This window comes from Cebus imitator, unplaced genomic scaffold, assembly GCF_001604975.1.
Source record: "Cebus imitator isolate Cc_AM_T3 unplaced genomic scaffold, Cebus_imitator-1.0 Scaffold49, whole genome shotgun sequence".
Taxonomy (NCBI): Eukaryota; Metazoa; Chordata; class Mammalia; order Primates; family Cebidae; genus Cebus; species Cebus imitator.
Genome location: NW_016107364.1, coordinates 618,783 through 639,827, shown reverse-complemented (window position 1 = coordinate 639,827; position 21,045 = coordinate 618,783). Strand labels below are relative to the sequence as shown.

Genomic DNA, 21,045 nt, shown 5'->3' with positions numbered 1-21,045 from the left:
AAAAAAAAAAAAAGAAAAAAAAAAGAAAGTAATGGCAAAAACCGCAATTACTTTTGCACCACCCTAATCTCTTGAGGCTTCAGCTGGATGTACTTCCTACCAAAGTTGCCTCTGCCTGTGCCTCCTTGCCTTGTTTGTTCCCAGCAGCTGCTGGCCATCTGGCCACTCCTTGAAGGGACAAACATTCTTCTGACTTAAGACTTTAGCACATGTGATTTCCTTTGCCTATACCTCTCTTCTGCCAAAATTCCTCATTACTTCCTTCACTCTAACAGAAGGAACATTCCCTAGTCATATCAAAAGTGCATGCATATTCTATTCTCTTTTAGCCTGAATTTTATTTTCTTTTTTCATAGTACTTATCATGACTTAATATATATTTATATTGAATATATGGATTCTACTGCTTTTATGCTTGATGAAAAGAAGGGGATTTTACTTTTATTCACCTATTTCCATTGCTAGAACAGTGTCTGAGAAATGGACATTTATTATTAAATGGATAAATCTAAAATAGAATGACTTAGAACTATTCCTTTTCTCCCAAAAGGCAAGCATGACAAGTTCCACTAAATAAGTTAGTCTCCTCTAAAGAAGGTTCTTTTGAAGATTAAAAGCTTATAGAGTTTTACAATTACTAAAGAAACAGTTCTAAGTGAGGTTAACTCCAATCATACCACTTTAATTGCTATCAGCAATTTTATTCTTTCAAGTACCTAAATAATGCACAAATATACTTATGGTGATTATCTCTTTCTATAAAAAATGAAGATTTACACTTATTTTTCCAGAAATATTTTTGAAACAGTGTGGAAAGTGGATAGGATATTTGGTAGAAAAAAGCACATGTATCCCTTTCAGAAGATAAGAGAACCAAGGGGTTTCAAAAGACTCAGCAGATAGGAAGTGGAGTTTGTTCTGTACTGTTTCTACTTCTGATATTGTTTTGGGTAAAGATCTATGTTTCTCAAATGTGTCATTTACATTAATTCAGATAAACACCCTACTCAATAATAGGAAAGAAACTTAGAGCCACAGAATAGAAAATGACTGCCAATCATAGAAAATGAATGTACCACATGAGGTCCAAGAGCAGAGCTTTGTGGTCAGTACCTACACTTAGGCCCTGGCTTTCTGTATCTGTATCTGAGATAGCCCTCCTACTTCTAATACATGAGTACTGGAATTTCTCCCATTAATCTGCATTATCAGGTCACATTTATTTACTTCCACACAAAAAATGTAAAAAACAGCAGGTAAATTCATGTAGCATTAACAGTTTTAGAGGCCATTTGTAGCATGACATAATTGCAACATTCATGATTTTAATCCATGCAACTTTATATTCTATAACTTAAGTTTTATTATTACCAAAAGAATGAAGAAGCCTGGGCACTATCAAAAATAAGAATGCAGGGACTCTAAACAATTGCTCTGACTGAACTCCTTCCCACCATTGACTATACCTGTAAAGTTATTTCAAAACAAAGTTAGAACAAAGCTCACCTGAACCCTCAGGACAATCCGTGGGATTATTCTAGCTCTGAATTAGGAACAGATTATAAACAGAACCTTCTAGAATTATATGAAACACCAATGAATTATGGCACTTCCACATCTTTCTATTTTTTCCTGTGCTACCAAATGTTATAATCCCACTGAGCACCTATAATTTTCATGCTTTGTTGTGAAATATGTTTTCTTCTCATCCAAAGAAACCCTTGTTCAAAACCCTTTATGCCAACAAAGGATAGACGATTCACGGATATAGGCTGAATAATAAGTCTATTTTATCTTTTGCAGACATCTTAAATTTAACTTTTTACCTAATGCCTTCATAATCTTAAATTCACTAAGGGAGAAATGTAAAGACCGTATTGAACACTCTCAAAACTATTTCCAAATGAAAGTGAATCTAAAGTTGCTACAGGTTTTTGTTCATGGAACTATTGTCTTTTTACCTGTGTTATATTTCCAAATGTTTACTGCAGCTTAGAAACATATGCTCTCAAGTCAATGACTGAAAAATCCCACTTTTATTTTTGGAAGCTTTAGTTCTACAAATTTAAAACAGACACTATGATAAGATACATTTATAAATTCTGCAGTGAGCATATGGTTTTTTCTCTATACTAAGGACGCCTCTTTCTTTAGCTACCAAAAAATCCTTCCATCAAAATTATAACACCAAGTATTTTTATATCTTTACTACACACAACAGCAATTCTTTTAGGAAACATCATTAAATATAAATCAACTCAGATAATATTTAACTATATAATAATGTTAACAATTCTTTGCAAAGCTATGACTACAGTTAAGTGGTCTTGAGCACAACCTCCAAAACGATATCTAGATTTCCTTTTCACAATCAAGCTCACACTCAATCTAGGATGGAGTACTAGTTATACAAAATGCCTTCTATGGAATATGTTCATAGAATTCAGCCTAGGCTTGTAAAAAGTAAAATGTCAAGGTCAGTGACCAAATCTTTGCATTTCAAAAATACTCATCTGTTTTTGTGTATGGAAGAAAGATGCTCCTTCAGTAAAGCCTACTTAAATGATAGTATGCTTCTAAAATAGTAGAGAGTATGTTTATAAAATGATACCATCATATATACATTAATCAAAAAAACTCATTTTTATGAAATAAGCTATATTTTTTATTTCATTGAAAGAAAAGAAGAAAATGAATGCTATTCCAGATACTAGTTCTTCTTTGAGAAGAAGTAAAATAATGTGCTTAAGGTGGATATATGAAGAAAAACATGTTAATAAATAAGTTCTATTCTTTTTTACTGTGAATATACTGTATTTTATACTATTTGTTACAACATAAATTTTATATATGCATTTTTCCCATTGAAATAAAACTTATAAAATGCCTTTATTTGATAACATCTTGGTCATTCCATAGTTTTAAGAGTATTTGGTTGCTGAGTGTTCATTGATATTACATATCAAAAATAAAAAGAGGAAAATCGATGCGTCCCCAGTATCTTTCCTGGTCACCTTACACATCTCATTTGTGAATAAGTAATATTCAATGCAAATCAGTGATAAAATTTTCTCTGAGAATGCAAAAGGTATCTTCTCTGAGTACATTTAAGAAAATGTAAGAGAGAGAAAAGCCTAAGTGTTGAATATGAAAGCAGCTAATTTAAATGTAAAAATTATCCCTTATTTGCAGTTTAAGTCTCTTCTCTCAATTCCCAAAGGAAAAGCATGACCCAACTGATAGAATGGTGATTGGTTTGGATTTATAGAATATTAAAATGGATCTTTGGACTGTTGTCTCGTTGCTTCCTCCCCGCACCCTATAATCCCAACGTCCATTTCAAGCCATTCTGCTTGATTTCTGCCAGATTCACATTCCTAGAATACCAGCATAACATAGTGGAAAATAGCTCTGGAGCCAGAAAGACATGATTTGAAATTCTGGTTCCCTCACTATCTTTTTCTGTGCCTTTAAGCAAATCATTGAACATTTCTGAACATCAGGTTCCTTCATGTGCAAAATGAAAATAATGTGTCAAATTGTAGATGTCAAAATTGTAGATAAGTATGTATATCATTTTGCACACAGAAAATGCTATTATGCTTTGCAAAATGATGATGATGATGATGGTAACCATGATGAAAAGAGGCACAGATACTCTATCTCTTTTCAGAAACATGCAATTGCCCCATTGTATGATATATAAACAGCAAATTTTTCTGTATGAATCTTAAGATGCTCTATAAATTTTCCCTGCTCTGTGTTGAGTACAATGTATGCTACTCACAAAGGTGTATTTTTTTCTGCTCCAATCAGATGAATTACTCACCATTCTTTTGTGTATATGCTAATTTGTGTTCAAACTCTTTATGCCAATTACTTGTACAAAGCAGAGTATTCTTCCTGCTTTCAGCACCTATCCAAGTTCTGCTAATTTTTCAAGATTCAGCTCAAAAAGTTGAACTTGTGTTTAAAGCCTCTGGCATCTTTTTAGGACTGATATTTCTGCTACAAAGGAAATTTCAACATATTTTGGCATTGTGGCAGAATTCTACTGGTCTTGTAATATCAGCATAAGAGATATGATGACCTGAAATCATTTTTTGTATTTAAAGAATTACAGCCGTTGTTTTGTGGCTTTAATAATTAGATAGAACACTCATAAATTATTTTGAGGACATATCCCTAGTAAAGCCCAGAAACTATGTCCCAGTGATCAAGCAATTATTGAATCCAATGACAACATATGAAGGATACAAAAGAGAGACAATGAAATAATTTATGATTTCATAAGAACATATAGGTTTTTGAAAAATAAATCAATTTACATAAAGCATCTTTCTGAATATATTCAAATAAGTTACACAAAACCTACACAAATATTTTATCACTAACTTATAAATATTTATTTCTAATGTATTGCTTTTGTGAAAATATAAAATAGAATTCAAAAATATTTACTTGATATATAAAAATACTTATTGACAATAATATATTTTACCAACAAGAGAATATTTACTGAAAAGTTATAATAACACCCTTTCTCACGAAAATGATTAGTAAAAACACATTCACATTATTTTAGAAAACAGAAAAACTTGTATTGATGTAACTAAGACTATCAATAAATATTGTATGTATTTTGATGCCTATGTTATGACATATCTCTAATTATATTTTTTGAAGAATCTTTCTTACATTTATAGTTAATAAATATATACATGACATTTAATTGATAATTTATCTTTGCAGAAAACATAAGCAAATGCTTCTCAATGGCATCCAGAGATTTTTTTTTCAGTTTTATAACTTATTTCTATATAGCTAAACATCATTTTTTGTATTATGCACAGGATTTTACTACTACATTCTGTGTCCCTATCTGCTCCACACTCTGCAGGTAACATAAAGAAATCAATAATCATGCTAAGTGTGAAGTACATTTTTCCATTAATGAAGAGAGGAATTTGGCATGAAGACTCAACAAATGAAAAGAACTCAAAGTTCATGAGGTATAGATAGGAGGGTTTCCATAACAATTTTACTTTTTTACTGTAAGAATATAGATTACTTCAAACACAATGACTAATTCATATTCATTTGGAACTGCAAAACAGATTTTAATATCAACATATTCTATTACTGTCTAAATGTAGAGTTGAAATTCTTACCTGAGTTTTGCTTAGTATACAGTTATTTTTTTAAATACAGGAAATGTATGACAAATTGTCAGGATAATAACACCACAGTGGAAAAATTAAAGGGGAAAGGAAGAAATCACTTTAAAAAGAAACTCCAAAATCCTTCTGCTTCCCAGCTGTACAGTAGTTTTGCTCTGCATCTTGTAAGCAACTGTCTTTGCTCTGAGAACAACACATGCTCTGCCCCAGAAGGAAAATGTAGAAGTTAAATAGAAAACCACAAGGTTATTAAACACTCTTACCCTCTGGGCTTGCTGGGCTGCTCCAGCGTCTCAGTTGCAGCCACATGTGTAAACAACAGAATTTCCTGCATCCTTTTCTCATCTGTACAGTTCTGGAGTCCTAGCCAACAGGATTATTTCCAGCATTAAGGGCACTCCACACAAACTCAAAAAAGATTCCCATTGGTTGTGAAGTTTTATCGAAACCACTACCACAACCCCCTCTTCGGATCATAATTGAGCCAACCAAAATAAAATCATTTTAATGTTCTCTAAGTATGGTTATTCAAAGCTTTCCATACAACAATTTGAAACCTGTACTGTGGATGAAAAGGAAAAAGACACCCATGGCTTCATCACAGTATAACTTATAATAGAAAAAACTAAAATAAGAAAGCAAAAAAAAAAGTCTAGAAAGTACCTATCTGCAAAATATGTAAAGGGAAATTGTATTGCAGATCATAGGAACAATAGAAAATATTTGTCCAATCTAATTTGCATTAGATTGCAAAAAAAGCAAAAGAAATCTTTAATAAAAGATTTGCGTATACAAATCATGAAGCAAGAACTGTATGTTAAAACCCTTGATTGCAGCCACACTGGCAGGAATTGTGATCTGTAGTCTCTGGGGTGCCCAGTGAAACCTCTCTGGCCCCATTCCCTGGGGAAAAAGAAAATGAAGTACCTTTCCAGTGACATGATTCAGCTGTCAGGAAGTGTTTTGATGAAGGTTGGGGGGCGCGGGTGACAGATCACATAAAAGAGAGCTTCTCTGGTCAAAACTAGCAGCACAAAAGGTCCAAAATAAAAAAGAAAAAGTCAAAAGGGTAACAGGATCAACTTGCTCCTCATAAGTAGCACAAAAACAACATTTGAAATTTAGGCAAGAAATGACTTCAAATTATTTTATATTTCACCGTTCTCTAATTTGGAGGCTTATTATGGTGTTATCATCTATCTCTACTTAACATTCTTCCCCTCTTATTTCCTGGTGCAATGGAAAAGGTGGCCATCTTCCTATATCAAGCCAACTAACCCATTCAAGCTAAACTTAATCATGATTCTCTCTCCTCTATCTTTGAATTTTCCCTCTTGTCTAGATTTTCCTCCTGAGATGTTAAACACCATTTATTCTTTAGTCAATTTCATGTATTCTAATTAACTTTCAATTCCGTCATTTTCACATTCAGGTACCATTCTTTCCATCATGGGCAAATGATTGAAAGTGTTCTCCAGCCAAGAATTTTATTGAGTCTTGCATCCACCTGCTTTTAATGCATCAAAGTGACACACACACACACACACACACACACACACACAGACACACACACACACACACACACACCCATAAATGTTCTATTTTTAATTTTTCAAACTCATCTCAATCCTTCTTCTATTTGACACCTACGCAGCCTTTCATAATGTTCACAACCCTGCCCATACGAAGACATCTCTTGTCTTGGCACAGCACTCTCCTGGTTTTCCTTTTGACCTCTTTTGCTGCCTCTCCCCTCCCTCTTTGATGATGTCTCATCCTCCATCCATCCTTTGGTGTGAGTCAGGTATGTCTTAGATAAATCTACATATAAATCTATATATTCTCCCTCTGGATAATGTCACCCATCCTCATACTTTCAATTACCATCTTTCTTTTTAGATGACTCCCATATCTACTTTTAGACCCAATAACTGTCTGAGAGAATCTTCAACACTCATATTCATCAGCACACTATACCCCTCAACTAGAAAATGACACAGATATGGCATCAGCTTGTCTAAACTAAAATCATCATCTCTCCACGGACCTTCCGTGTTTTCTGTATAAATGTCAACCCAGTATTACAGTTTGCCAAGGAAAATCCTGGAAGTCACCTTTGACTCCTTCTTCTACTCTATGTAAAATCCAGCACTAGTTTCTTTTGATTGTACTTCAATAATTTGCTCAGTCTTCTTTTCCCAATGCCACTGCTCTGGCTCAGGCAACTGTGATGATCTTTCTAGATCTCTGCAGTGTCTCTCGGCCTCTTAAACTGTCTCTCTGCTCCCAGCCTTCTTCTGCTCCATCCTTAACAAGATACAGTAGCCTATTTCTGGTACTTATGGAATTGAAGTCTGTGAAGGTTTTTTTTTAATATTTTTGTCAACTCCCTCCTTTTAATATATTTGCTGCTCTTGATTTCTAAAACACAACTTTTCTGGATGATTTTTCATCTTTCTGACCATATTATATTTTCGTCTCCTCCCTTATTACTTTCCTCTCCTTTCAATGATGAAACACCTTCAAGAGACCATTACTGGTCCTATTCTTATTTCACATTTCTGTCTAGGTGAGCACATCTGTTTTTGAGGCTGCTTTTGCCACACATATTTGGTGAGTTGAACTGTGTCCTCTAAGAAGACATGTTGAAATCCTAACTCCTTGTACCTATGAAGATGATTATTTGGAAATATGGCCTTTGAAGATGTAATCAAATTACACTGAGGCCATCCTGGATGGGGTGGGGGCATAATTCAAGGACTGGTATCCTTATAGGAAGAGGGAAATTTAGACAAAACACACATGGGAGAATGCTGTGGGCGAGAAAGAGACAAAGATTGGAGTGATATGTCTACCAACCAGGGATTGCTAACAAGCACCAGAATTAGGAAGAATCAAATAAGGATTCTCCCTTGGGGTTTTCAGGAAGATTATTACCTGCTGACAGCTTGATTTTGGACTTCTGTACTTCAGAACTTTGAGATCAGTTGTTTTAAGCCACAAGTTTGTGATATTTGTTACAGCAGCCCTAGTAAACTAATAGACATATAATTCTGAAATATAGATGGCCTTTCCTTAATAGTTTCTAAAGATTCAGATCTGTATTTCCAAAAGTCTAATGAAATATTCACTAGGAGCTATTTAAATCTTTCAAAAATCTCCAATCACCAAAGCTCTTATGTTTCTTCCAAAGCCTCTACTGTATCCTGTAATCTCAATCTTAAATAAATACATTACCACCTATCCGGTCTCTCAATCTAGAAACCTATTTGTTATTCCTAAATTCTTAATCTTCACCATTCAGATTTAATAATCCGTCTGTGATTAATACCTGAAACCTCTCCACTTTATCTCCTTCCACATCTTTGGATTATTTTGTCTTACCACAACACTTTTTTTTTTTTTTTTTTTTTTTGCTGGCAAGTTTACAAATTACCAACCAGTAAAATCTGACTATACATAGAGGGCATTGTCTTACTTGCAGCTTTCTCAGGTGAAGGCTCTTTTTTCCCCCACACAGCCCAAATCCATGAGGGTCAGAAAGTGGAGAAGGTGTCCCACTACATCCTTAGTGCCAAGTCTGGCTCACAAATTATTTGTTCATTGATAGCATGGGACCTCTCAGAATCAGAAACAAAGTTATCTAGGGTCTCCATCCTAGTTTCAAAGGGTACATTGACACCATGGTTATAATACCCCTGTCCACACACACCTCCATAATCCTAACACCCCATATCATATAACAATCACTTGGGGGCATATGAAAAATAGATGAGAAAATTCAGCCTTGACTTTTCCTAAATTTCTTGGCAAGTTCATAATCTCTTGAGGTACTCAGCACACATCAATGAAGGCTATTATTTTTAGTGGATTTCAGTTTCATTCTATACGGTACCTCCTCCCTGTGGGTTCTGATATTTACCTACCCAGTATCCTTTCTCCCCTTCCTCCCTACAAAACAAATACATATATTTGTTTGGTGCAACAATGTGGTCAATTTTTTTGAAGCCTGTGTTACCAAGTCTCCTATTCAAATATACTTGGCTATGTGTCACAGTTTTGCCAGTTAAACGTAAGTGGACACCTAATGGTCTTAGGAAAGTTGTATTTCTGATACCAGTCCATTGACTTCTTTCTCCTTTTTCATTCCTTGAACAAGACAAGGAGGCTGGAGATGGAGAAGCTATTCTTAAATGAAAATAAGCTCCTGAAGTCATGATTCAGATGCAAGCCACACATTCAGAACAGCAGAAAGACTCTGAGCTTTGCTCAACCTCATGAGAGCTTTCAGTGTTGGGAGGAAAAGAGAAATTAATCCGGTAAAGCCACTGTCATCAGGTTTCTCCGACGTCCTTATTTATTAGAGTGGGAGCTAGAGGCCAATGGAAGATTGTAATAGTATCTAGCTGGAGAAACGATAGGGAATAAATATTAATCAAAACTGATTTACTCTAGATTCTTATCACCTTATTGGGAGGTCCAGAAGAAATCATGAAATTGAAAACCCCTACAGCAACCTTTACCCAATTTTATGTCTATCTCTCACCATCTCTGTGAGGCAGTTCCTTATTCCCACAGAAAAAGTTAACGCTGCCGCCAAACGCTATACTGGTGGACTGACTTAACTGTCTGTTTTCTCAAAAAAGCTATGAATTTCTTAAGGAGGTAATGTTGTATTTGTATTTGAACATTTTGCAAAAACCAAATCAAGTAAATTAATGAATAAGACCACAAAGCTGACAGCTGGTTAGTAGCAGAGCTAAGCCATATCTTAGTCTCATCATTTAATGAAACAGTAAATGGATAAATGGCTGGCTGGCTGGATGGATGGATAGATGGATGGATGGATAGATGGATGTTCAACGAGAGCACTGAAAAAATTAAAATAATGTTTCAGAATTGGACATATTATATTATAAAGTAAATTAGAAAGATATACTATCAAAATATTGAATAAGTGTATAGTCATTTTAAAATTATAACATTGTGTTTTATTCCACTTTTATAAATTGAAGAATTAATAGTGCCAACATTAGATACATATATGCCTGTCACTGACAAACTTTTTAAAATATAGTAATACCAATCAAGTTAGACAAATAATTTTCTGTGGACTTTAGTAACTATTTGAATTCAGCTGTAGTTTAAAACTCTTAACTGCTACATTTTTAATGACTTAACAATATTCATAAAATTACTCTAAAACAACATGTTGCTGTATCAGTAACTGAAAATTTTTTGTAAGGAAGCCAATTTTGGTTTTGATTGAGCTGTACTAGGTGATTTGAAATCACATATTACAACTGTGCATTCATGAACTCACAGAGTACAGTTGTGATGTTCCAAATGCACTCTTTCTTAATCAGGAGACCAGCTGTGCAGCCAGCATCTCTTATTAAACAAACCTGTGTGTGCCCACATATACCAGTCACATAAGTCCAAATGACAAAGGGTGCAGCATTATAGAAAATATTATTTTCCTCACTTACTATTTTAAAAATAGGAATAATTGCCTCTCAACGTCCAAAGTTTCTTTATAAACAGAATATGCACTTTTATGAAAATGTCTAAGCTATAACACAAAACTATATTTATATTTTGTCTGCTAAAGGAAAACTTAAAAAAATTAGAAAAATAAATCTAATCTACAATACCTAACATGCAGAAAAAGGAAGAGATCTTGATAACAGACAGATCTGAGTTCAAACATCAGTTGTTTGTTCTCAGAGAGTTACATCTCTAAGCCTTGGTTCATGTATTTGTAAAACAGATGTAGCCTGTAGAAAGATTCTGACAGTTGAAATAATGGATATAAAGTGCTAAAAGAGTAACTAACACCTGAATGAATTAAAGCTATCATTACCAATACTTATTTTTAAAAGAAGTTATGTTGACCTAACTATAACATCTACAAAATAATCTAAAATCGATTTTTATATTGTAAATATGAACATAATGCAAACTCAGGCATGCTCCAGTCTGATGGTGTAACTTATGTTTCTACCTGTCAACCTGGTAGCTTGATGGTTGTGGTCTTGTTTTGGCACCCACTACTTAGGCTCTGACCAAAACAGTTGAACACGTGACTTAAGCTTCTAATAAAAACTGTGACATTATCTTTGTTAGGCTGAACATTTTAGGAACTTTCCTTGGGAATATCTGATTATTAAAAGCTGGCCTAGAAATAAATATTTGCTTTTTAAATAATCAGATGTAGTTGACATAATTAGGATTAAAAATTTAGTCATTAGATTTTAATTGAGCAGCAGTAAATGGTTAACTGTTCTTTCTTTGGTTATTAACAGTAGGATGTACTCAGCTTCTTGGAATGATTTCTCAAACTCAGCACTGTTGACCTTTGGACCTGATAATGCTTTGTCATATGAGGCTGTCCTGTGTGATATAAGGTGTTCAGCAGTATCTCCAGCCCCCACTTACTAGTTGCCAGTAGCAAATCTAGTTGTGACAACCAAAAATCTTTCCAGGCATTGCTAAATGTCCCGAGAGGCAAAATCTCTATCAGTTGAGATCCACTCTTTATAGTGACAAAGTAGTGGAAAGATGAGACTACGATATGGCTTAGCCCTGCTACTCACCAGCTGTCAGCTGTGTGGCAAAGTGACTCCATCATTCCAAGTCTCGTTTTTATTTTTCATTTATATATGAGTATATACATGAGAACATATATATATATATATATATATATATAGATAGAGAGAGAGAGAGAGAGAGAGCCAGAAAGAGCCAGGAAGTTAGACTAGATAGTTTTGAAAGTTTAGCTTACTAAAACATTAGGTGCTTTAAAATCTCTCTCTCTCTCTCTCTCTCTCTCTCTCACACACACACACACACACACATACCGCACATACACATACTCGACTTACACATTTCAGAGACATTTATGTAGCCTGTATGCATTAGGGTATCAACACATAAGCAAAAAAACAAAATAAAGTTACAAAACCCATTTTTGTTTGAGGGAATCAGGCTTACATTGTGTTATAATTAATTTTTCTAAGTAATTTCTACTCCAGGATTACCACATACACAGAAAGAACAAATGCTTCACCTTAATACATCTAAATCAATAAGGCTAGGCACGGTTTTTTTCTCAAAAGAATTCAACATCCACTATACCAATGAAAAGTGCTTTTACTGATCAGGAACTATATTACATTGCAATTCAACTTGACCTCACTAAGGAAAGGCTGTCTACAACTTTAATGTAGAACACAACTTAACAAAAACATTAATTTTACAAAATTGATTCAGAAAATACATCTCATGTCTGAATCTGTAAACTCAAAAGGGCAGCCGCTGCTAAATAATATCTTCCAAGACAGAACTAATTCTCCTCAATGCACAATTGTCCTGAATGATGTTAATAAATATTCTTGGCAGCAATATTGAACTACCCCCTGCTAAGGCATATGGATTAATTTTCTCTATATAGTATGAGTTTTCTTTTACTCTCTTGAAAGTTCATTGTTTTTTTGCTAATCTCTCCTTTTGATTTTGTAGGACAAAACATTACCTACACTCTGTGAAATTCAAAAAATGTCATTTCCTTATATCATAAAATATGGTATTTTTGGTCACAAATTGCAGCTATAAACAAAACACAATAAAAGTTACAAAAACAGTACTGCTTATAGCACAATCTATGGCATTAAAGACAATCTGAACCAAGTCCTAAAAGATCTAGGTTTGGTCTTGATCCTATCATGTTGCTTATTTTAGACCATATACTTTACTGAAGGAGATTTTGAGGAGTAAAAATGTATATATGTAGGAAAGTATTATTTTTCTTATATTACAAGGATCTACATAAATAAGAGTTGGCTGGTAAAATATATTCTTTAACAAAAACAATATTGCATCTATTATAAGGTATGAATTTCTAAAGTATTATATCTAATTAGTCATTACATTAACCAGGTTTGATGGCTCGTATGGTTTGAATCTTGTTCCCACCCAAATCTCATGTCCATTTGTAATCCTCAATGCTGGAGGTGGGACTTGGTGGGAAGTATTGGATCATGGGGATGGATCCTTCATGAATGGTTCACAACCATCACCTTAGTGGTGTTCTTATGATAGAATTCTTGTGAGATTTGGTTGTTTAAAAGTGTGTGTCACTTCTCTCTCTCTTCCTCTCCTTCCACCATATGAGACACGTAACTCACCTTTTGCCTTCTGCCATGATTAGAAGCTTTTTTTAGTGCCCCTCATCTCCCTGCTTCAAAAGCAGAAGCTGGTATGCTTCCTGTGCAGCCTGCAGAACCAGGAGTCACTTAACTTGCTTTCTTTATAAATTACCCAGTCCCAAACATTTCTTTACAACAATGCAAGAGTGTACTAATATAGTGGCTCTTAACAAATATTGAATATTTACAGCATATGTGAGGTAAGCCAATGCAGCTTAAGATTTTAAACAATTCATATAAATGAAACAGAAAAAAAAAGTCACGATTGAAAAAAGTGCCATTAGAATTGTTATAAAATTTCCTTTTGAGAAAGAGTAAAACATGGAGTTTAGTCTTGAGTATCAACTTTTAAACCTGAGTAAATATGCTCAAAAACCCTCATACATGTTATCAGTAGACTTTAAAATAATAGGCTCCAGGTAGCATTTTTCCCTCCTATTTCCCATAACATAAAAGTATTGCTCTTGTTTTAGAAATAAACCTCTAACAATTACGAAAAAAGAAAGAGTAATTTACATCTTGTCTGATATAAATCAGATAAGACATTCCTGTAAATTTCTAAACACCAAAAATATATGGGAACTGATGACAGGGGCATCTAAGTATGGGAAACTACGTAACCCAACATCTGAAAGAGAAGGCTGTCAGCAATGTAAAAGTCAGTCTTCTTAAAGTATCAGGGAGAAAATCTAAGTGCAGTGTAAGCCCAAACCAATGAGGTATAAACCATCAGTGCATTGCCTGCCTGACCACAGGGCTTGGGACATTTTCTCTCTACTCACACACACAGCAGCTGCTTGGAGGATACAGTCTAATGCTGGAAGAAGTGACATTTAAATGAAGTAGATCATCTCTCTGAGGAGTGTTCCTAGCATGAGCACAAGGGATAGAGAGAGACATATCATAAAGTTTTAGGAAACTTTAAGGCTACTTGAAACCCTGAAAAATAAAGGAAAGCGACTCTCCATTTCTATGGAAACACCCTTAAGGAATCAATGCAAAAATAAGACTTCCTTATTTTTAGATTATGGACATCTAGAACCTGATTACCTGCCCTCCACCCACACGTCACAATGAGAAACCTGACTGAAAACAGGAGCCTTCTCAGGCCAGGTCTGCTGGATAAATAAATGTGCCAATCACATCAACCTCCAATGGGTACCAGTTACCTTGCCTACAAAACAAGGTCAGTTAAGTTGTTGAAAAGACAATCGTGAATCTGCAAAAGAGAATCTCCAGCCTGGCAGATAGTAAGCACTAATTAAATATAAATGTAGAATAGCAATACTAAAATAATAATGGCATACATTCAATTACACTAAAAAAGAAGGTCTCACATACAGTTAAATTTTTGTTTTTGTTTGGTCCTAATTAATCAATCCTGTGATTAAAATATGGCCTTTGTCTTTTAGAAACAATGTTGAATATTTTTACTGCATTATGAAACATGATTAGTACACTATCACAAACATTAAAATAAATATTATTTTCATTCTAAACACTTACAAACAAATTTCCCTCAAGATTTCATTTAGTTTTGGTTAATTAATGCTGATTAAGTCAAATCTTTTACTTCCAACTACTGGAAATTAAAGATTGAAGACAGTGTCTATGAACTGTAGGAGGGTAATACGCCCCTGATCCAGATCAAGAATGGCTGAGAATATGAAAACTCTGATGTCAAAGCAGAGGACATGCAAATATATTCATTCTGATGAAAATGAAATAAAGAAATACACAGTGCCATTAGCTAATTAAGTAAAACACTAATATTTCGGTGCATACCTTCCTATACACAGACATAATTTGTATTGACTTCAAAAACCTTTGAGAGAGAAGAGCAAAAGAAATAAATCATTATATATATATACATACACACACACACATATATATATATACACATATATATACACATATATATACATATATATATTTTTTTTTGAAAGGTGATTTTATTTCATTATATTCTTACACAATAAGGAAAATCATATGTTGATTTTTCTCCTGAACTCTAAAATGCACCAAATCAGTAAAAATCTAAGCTTTTGGGTGATAAGCTGAATAAAAATATATAAATTCATCCAAATCCTAGAAGTACAAAAATAGAAATTTGAACCTATAAACATTATTAAATGTCTTTCCAAGAAAATTCAATTGATGGTAATGCATTTGATAGGACAGTAAAATAACAAACAAGACGACAATTGTTTCTTCAAAGAGAAATTGCATTCCTATTCATTGAAATCAGAAAATTTCCCTTTCTGTTTAAATGATAGAAATTGTTTAATACAAGATAGCTATAATAAAAGTAGCTTCAGTATTTACAATCTTTGTCTAATTCTAGAAATCCTCAAAAATATCTCAATGACTGTTATTCTAGTTACGTCTCTTAGATCGTAAAAACTGAAATTAAGACATTTTCTCACTTTAACTAAAATAATCTACAAAGGCTCAGAACTACATGTTATTAAAAACGTTTTTAAATAACCATAACCCAATGTTTCTGTCTTCTATTTATTCTGCAAATCATTATACAAGCCAAACCCAGATAATCTCTGGACAAGTATTAAAATCAGAAAATAATAATTATATTTTAATATTTTGATGGCATACAGTCAAAATTAACCTAATTATTTATCACATTGAATTTCAAATGTTTTTAAAGTAATGGAGCACTTTTGTTTAAGAGTTAAACTATATATTACACAGAAGTCATGTATGTCAAAAGTGAAACTTCTCCCATTAATTATTGGAGGACAGCCTGGATACTTGCCCACTTGGAAACCCTTTTCACATCTAATTTCCTCCAACAATGGCCATTGGAGGTCATCCATAGAATCCCTAGACTCTAAGGAGCACTTTGGAAAATAACTAATATAATAAAATCAGTTTTTTACAGCTAAAGAATCTTGAATTCAGCCAAAAATCCTATGTCCAAATTTCTTTCTGTCCACCCACTCATTCTTCTCTTATTTTCTGAGAACTTAAGTGTGTTCCTGTTTAAAATTAATTTATATTACAAAAGTCATAGATGTTTCTTTTCAATAAATCAGAAAATATAAATATGCACAAAGAAGACTATCACTCATAGTCTCCATAATCAGCCAAGTAATGAAAGCTTTCTGTTTCGAACTTTTCATGATGTTATTAGCCAATTACTACAGATGATACATACACAAACAGATAATCTATGCTTGTCTATGCTTATTAATTGCAAGATGCACTAATTGGAGTGTGTTATTACGTACTCCTAAAACTTTAACAGATATGATAGGGTTTTTTCATCAGTGTTTGTAGAGTATGTGTCTTAATCAGCCCTCCAATATTCTACCCACTTCCTGCTTATCTGGTGTGATGAAAAGTATGTCATTGTTCTGACACTGATTTCGTTATCTTCAGACTGTATTATGACAGGAGAATCGGAGAGTTAACACAGACTTGTGATGAGACTGCCTTCCAGGTGAATGCAAAATGTTTCTGATCCAAGTAACATCAGTGAAAATGATAATGTAGGGAACTCTGGGGTTCAGATACACGGAAAAACTTGTAAAATTGTCAGAATCCACCTCTTGGAAACCTCAGCATCCTTAGTCATTAGGAAATGTGAATCAAAGCAACAAGCAGATACTACCATAAATCCACCGGGACGGCTAAGATCATAAAAACATAAAAAGTGATTTTAAAAATGGTTGAAAACAAATTAAAAATATATTTCTTGCATGAATATTGTGAAATTCACATTTCAGTATCTGTGAATAAACTTCTATGGATGCAAAACAACAACAACAACAACAAAAAAAAAACAAGTGTTGATGAAGCTGTGAAGGTGAAATCCTCACATGTTGGTGGAAGGAATGCAAAATGGTGCAGCTGCTTTGGAAAATAGCCTGGCAATTCTCCAAAATTAAAATTGTACTTAAATAAACACCTACATTCACACAAACACTTGTATACAAACATTTATAAGAGCATTATGCATAATGTCCAAAAAGTAGAAACTACCCATCCACTGAGTAATAGACAAAGAAATCATGGCACGTCCATTCAATGGAATATAATTTAACAATGTAAAGCAATAAAGTACAGGTGCATGCTAACATTGAGGAAGCTGGGAAACATTATGATAAGTAAAAGAGGTCAGTAAAGAAACCAACATATTGTATAATTCCATTTATACGAAATGTGCAGAATCAGCAAATAAATAAGGACAGAAAGTAGATTGTTGTTTGCTTACAGTTGAGGATATAGAGAAATGAAAAGTGACTGCTGATGCATACAGGGTTTCTTTCTTAATTTTATTTTATCTTGGTTGATGACAGTGTTTTAAAATGTATTGTGATGATGGCAGCACAATTCTGTGAATATGCTAAAACCATTGATTGAATTGTACAATTTAAATAGGTGGATTGTATGGTATGTCAATTACAGCTCAATAAAATTGTTTTCTTTTTCAAAAATCAGCCCATGTGTGATGCAGCAAGTTTGCCTAAGCTATCGGAGCTTATTATAATCAATAGCAAGGCTCTGTAGAATCACTAATATAGCTCATCTTTGCAATCACCTATATTTTTTAGCTTTTTCCTTTCCTCACTGCATGATTTTCTGCTTCTCTATTTTAATGGTCTCAAAAAATTTTTAATTATGCAACAATCATCAGATTATATCCAGTTAAGAACCCATAACATAAATAAATGTACTGATTTTATATAAATATAATGATGTGCCAATATGTGACGTACCTTATTGAATTGTTATGAAAATACAAACTTAAGAAAGGTGAGATTTTAAAACATAAATAAATCTTTATTATTTTCTTTATACATTTCAATCGCCTTAAGCAATCTTGTACTAAGCAATCCTTGTACTATGCTTAAGCAATCCTTGACTTAAGCAATCCTTACACCATGTGGCCTTAAGCAACCCAATATAAGGAAAAGATGTAATCCCCAACATGCATGCTACTAGGTTTCCTATTGTCCTACTTCCTTATAGTTTTCTCCTGATAAGGACTATACGTCTCATAATTTCCTGCTGCACTGTCAGCTCATACACCTATAAAAACACAAACGTGTGTATGCACATAAATTTCCTGTCAGACTAAATTTTGGGCATTTTCATTTTCTGTTTGTCATGCTACCAGGGGATGAGGGCAAGGTACTGGGAACATCTGTCAACCTCATAGAAAACACCTGATGATGGCTGTGCAGTTCTCCGGGTAGTGTGTGTTGTTAAATAGGAATGCATAAAGAATCTTCTTACAATTATTCAGAATAACCGCTATCCAAATTTAGGATGTCAGGTTCATTTTTCATATACCCATCCTATTTACCTTTTAATGGTCTTTAGTTCTTCAGAATTCTGGTACTAGGTTTTCACAGTTTTTGTTCTGATTTTCTTCTTTTTCATCATTGTAACTAGAAATCACTTTGACCAGAAGTCACAACTATTTCTTCATGGTTATGCTTCCTCAACTCTGAATTCCTTCAAAGCAGTTCCCATGCCCTGTTCACCTTTTTATCCCCAGTTCCCAGCACATTAGCTTGATAAGTATTTGGTTTTCAATAAACACTCTTGGAATAAGGATATGATTTACCCAATCAGTTATGCATTCTGGATTTGGAATTTTTTAACATAAACATATTTCAATTAATTGAGTGACTTTAGGGAAAGTTTCTCAAATCGTTGTGACTTAGTCTTTGCTTACTACTTACTTAAAAAAAATTGACTTGATGAATCCAAAATCCTGTTTATCTCTGAATCAGCAATATCTGGTGAAATGGCAAATTAAAACCGGGTACATCTCACATAAAATGGTGTGGCAGCTACCAATTATAAATGCAATATTGTCAGAGCTAAAAACAAAAAAGGATTCCTGGCAATTAAACTTATATAGAAGTGGTAGAAATCAAATATTAATTCATAAAGAGTAAACAGATTGATTTAAAAAATGGCAAATCTTAGAAAAAGATGGATGGTGTTATTTTTGGAAAATTAAGAGAGTTCCTTTGCTGGCAAAGAGAGATTCTGAATTCAGTAACCAGTAACTTTTGCCATTAATTAAAATAAATATGCTAGAACAGTTAGGAATATGGAGAGGGAAAACACTGACTCTCCTCTAGAGTCCCAAGTACATCTGACAGTCACAAAGTTGTTCTTCTACTATTAGACTGCAGGTGCTAGTCTTGGGTTATGTCTCCCATTTTCTTGCCTGAAAATATTACCTCACTTGTTAAACTTATAGATCAGTGGTATAATTAATACCCTTATGCAAGCCCTATAGTTTCTAAACTAATTTCGAATCAGATACCTGTAACCTACTATCAAGTGACAACTTACTAATCAGAATCTTCCTTTAAAGATCAAAGAAAATTTTCCCTTTGATTCATTGCAATGTTTGTCAACCTTGAATCTCTTCTTTCCCTTGACAATCAATTGCAATTACTGTGTCTGACATATTTAGTAAACCATTCTTAGTTTTTTTTTATTTGTTAATTTACTTCCAGGTAAGGCTCTTTGAGTTACTCTTTAATATGCTTAATTTGAGGCACATGACATAGTAAGTCCTTCATTTGAACAGCTTATCATTTATACCAATTTTAAAAATCAATATACCATAAAATAGTTTCTTTTTCTGGAAGTATAGAGATCTAAATACCCCATTTAATCCATACCAATAAAAATATTTTAAGTAGCTATAAAAAAAGAAGAAATAACATTTTACTGATATGTAAGTTAGAATTATTAGGTCCGACATGAAGTGAAAGTTAGAAATCAAGGAGAAAAATAGTGCTAAAGCCCATTTTCATTGTGAAGGTACTTGCCTAAGATTGGTAACTTTGACTCCCATTTTGAAGACTTCTCAGGGCCTAAGAGAGAGAAGAGAAAGCATAGAAACTCACAAGGTGGGACTCCAACAGCAAACACCCTTATATAAAACTGGAAATCCAAAATAACTATAACTTGAACCTAAAGTCAATGATCAATTAATCTACTGAGAAGAAAGATACAGCAAAGACATGTGCCTGTCTTGAGCTGGTATTGAGTGTTGAAAGGTGAAATAGTCCTTGAAAACATGGAAACATAAGCTGAACCTGTTACGAGTTTGCAGCTCTGCTTCATGCTACCTGCTTTTTTCAAAAAGTTCTCAGCAAATTTATTTTTAAATGGTTCTGAGTTGAAAATTTCCCTATGGAACTGATGGAAGTAAATTCTGATTTTTGTCTTTTTAAATTCAATCAAGGTCACAAATAGTTCCTACAGGTAAAATTCAAAGGAAAATTATCTGCACACACAACCACACATAGGGAGTACAATACATAAGTATCACAAAGGATGTAAGGAGTGAAATGTGGGGAATAAATGCTAACACAATAAAAACTACAAAAACTTTATGTATTAGAATTATTTGAGAATAGCCAAAAATCATTATTTTCAACATGTATCAATAAGTCTGTTTTTAACTTTTCAGTTCAGGGGTACATGGGCAGTTTTGTTTCATAGGTAAATTTGTGTCATGGAGTTTTTTGTGCAGATTACTTCATCACCGAGGTATTAAGCCTAGTACCCATGAGTTATTTTTCCTGACCCTCTCCCTCCTCTCACTCTCCAACCTCTGACAGGCCATGGTGTGTAGTGTTTCCTTGTGTTCGTGTGTTCTC

General features: G+C 33.7%; 1 protein-coding gene across 5 annotated transcripts in view; it reads right to left on the bottom strand.

The window, feature by feature from the left end:
• Positions 1 to 21,045, bottom strand: part of CCDC102B (coiled-coil domain containing 102B) — a 388,839-nt gene that overhangs the window by 307,124 nt on the left and 60,670 nt on the right. Inside the window, exon 1 of one of the 5 annotated variants that reach the window (XM_017527509.2) lies at positions 5,444 to 5,574. The exons of the other annotated variants lie outside the window; for them this stretch is intronic. The gene's annotated coding sequence lies outside the window, so the exon portion shown is untranslated. Of the gene's footprint in view, positions 1 to 5,443; positions 5,575 to 21,045 lie in introns of those variants that run through there. 5 annotated transcript variants of the gene reach the window in all.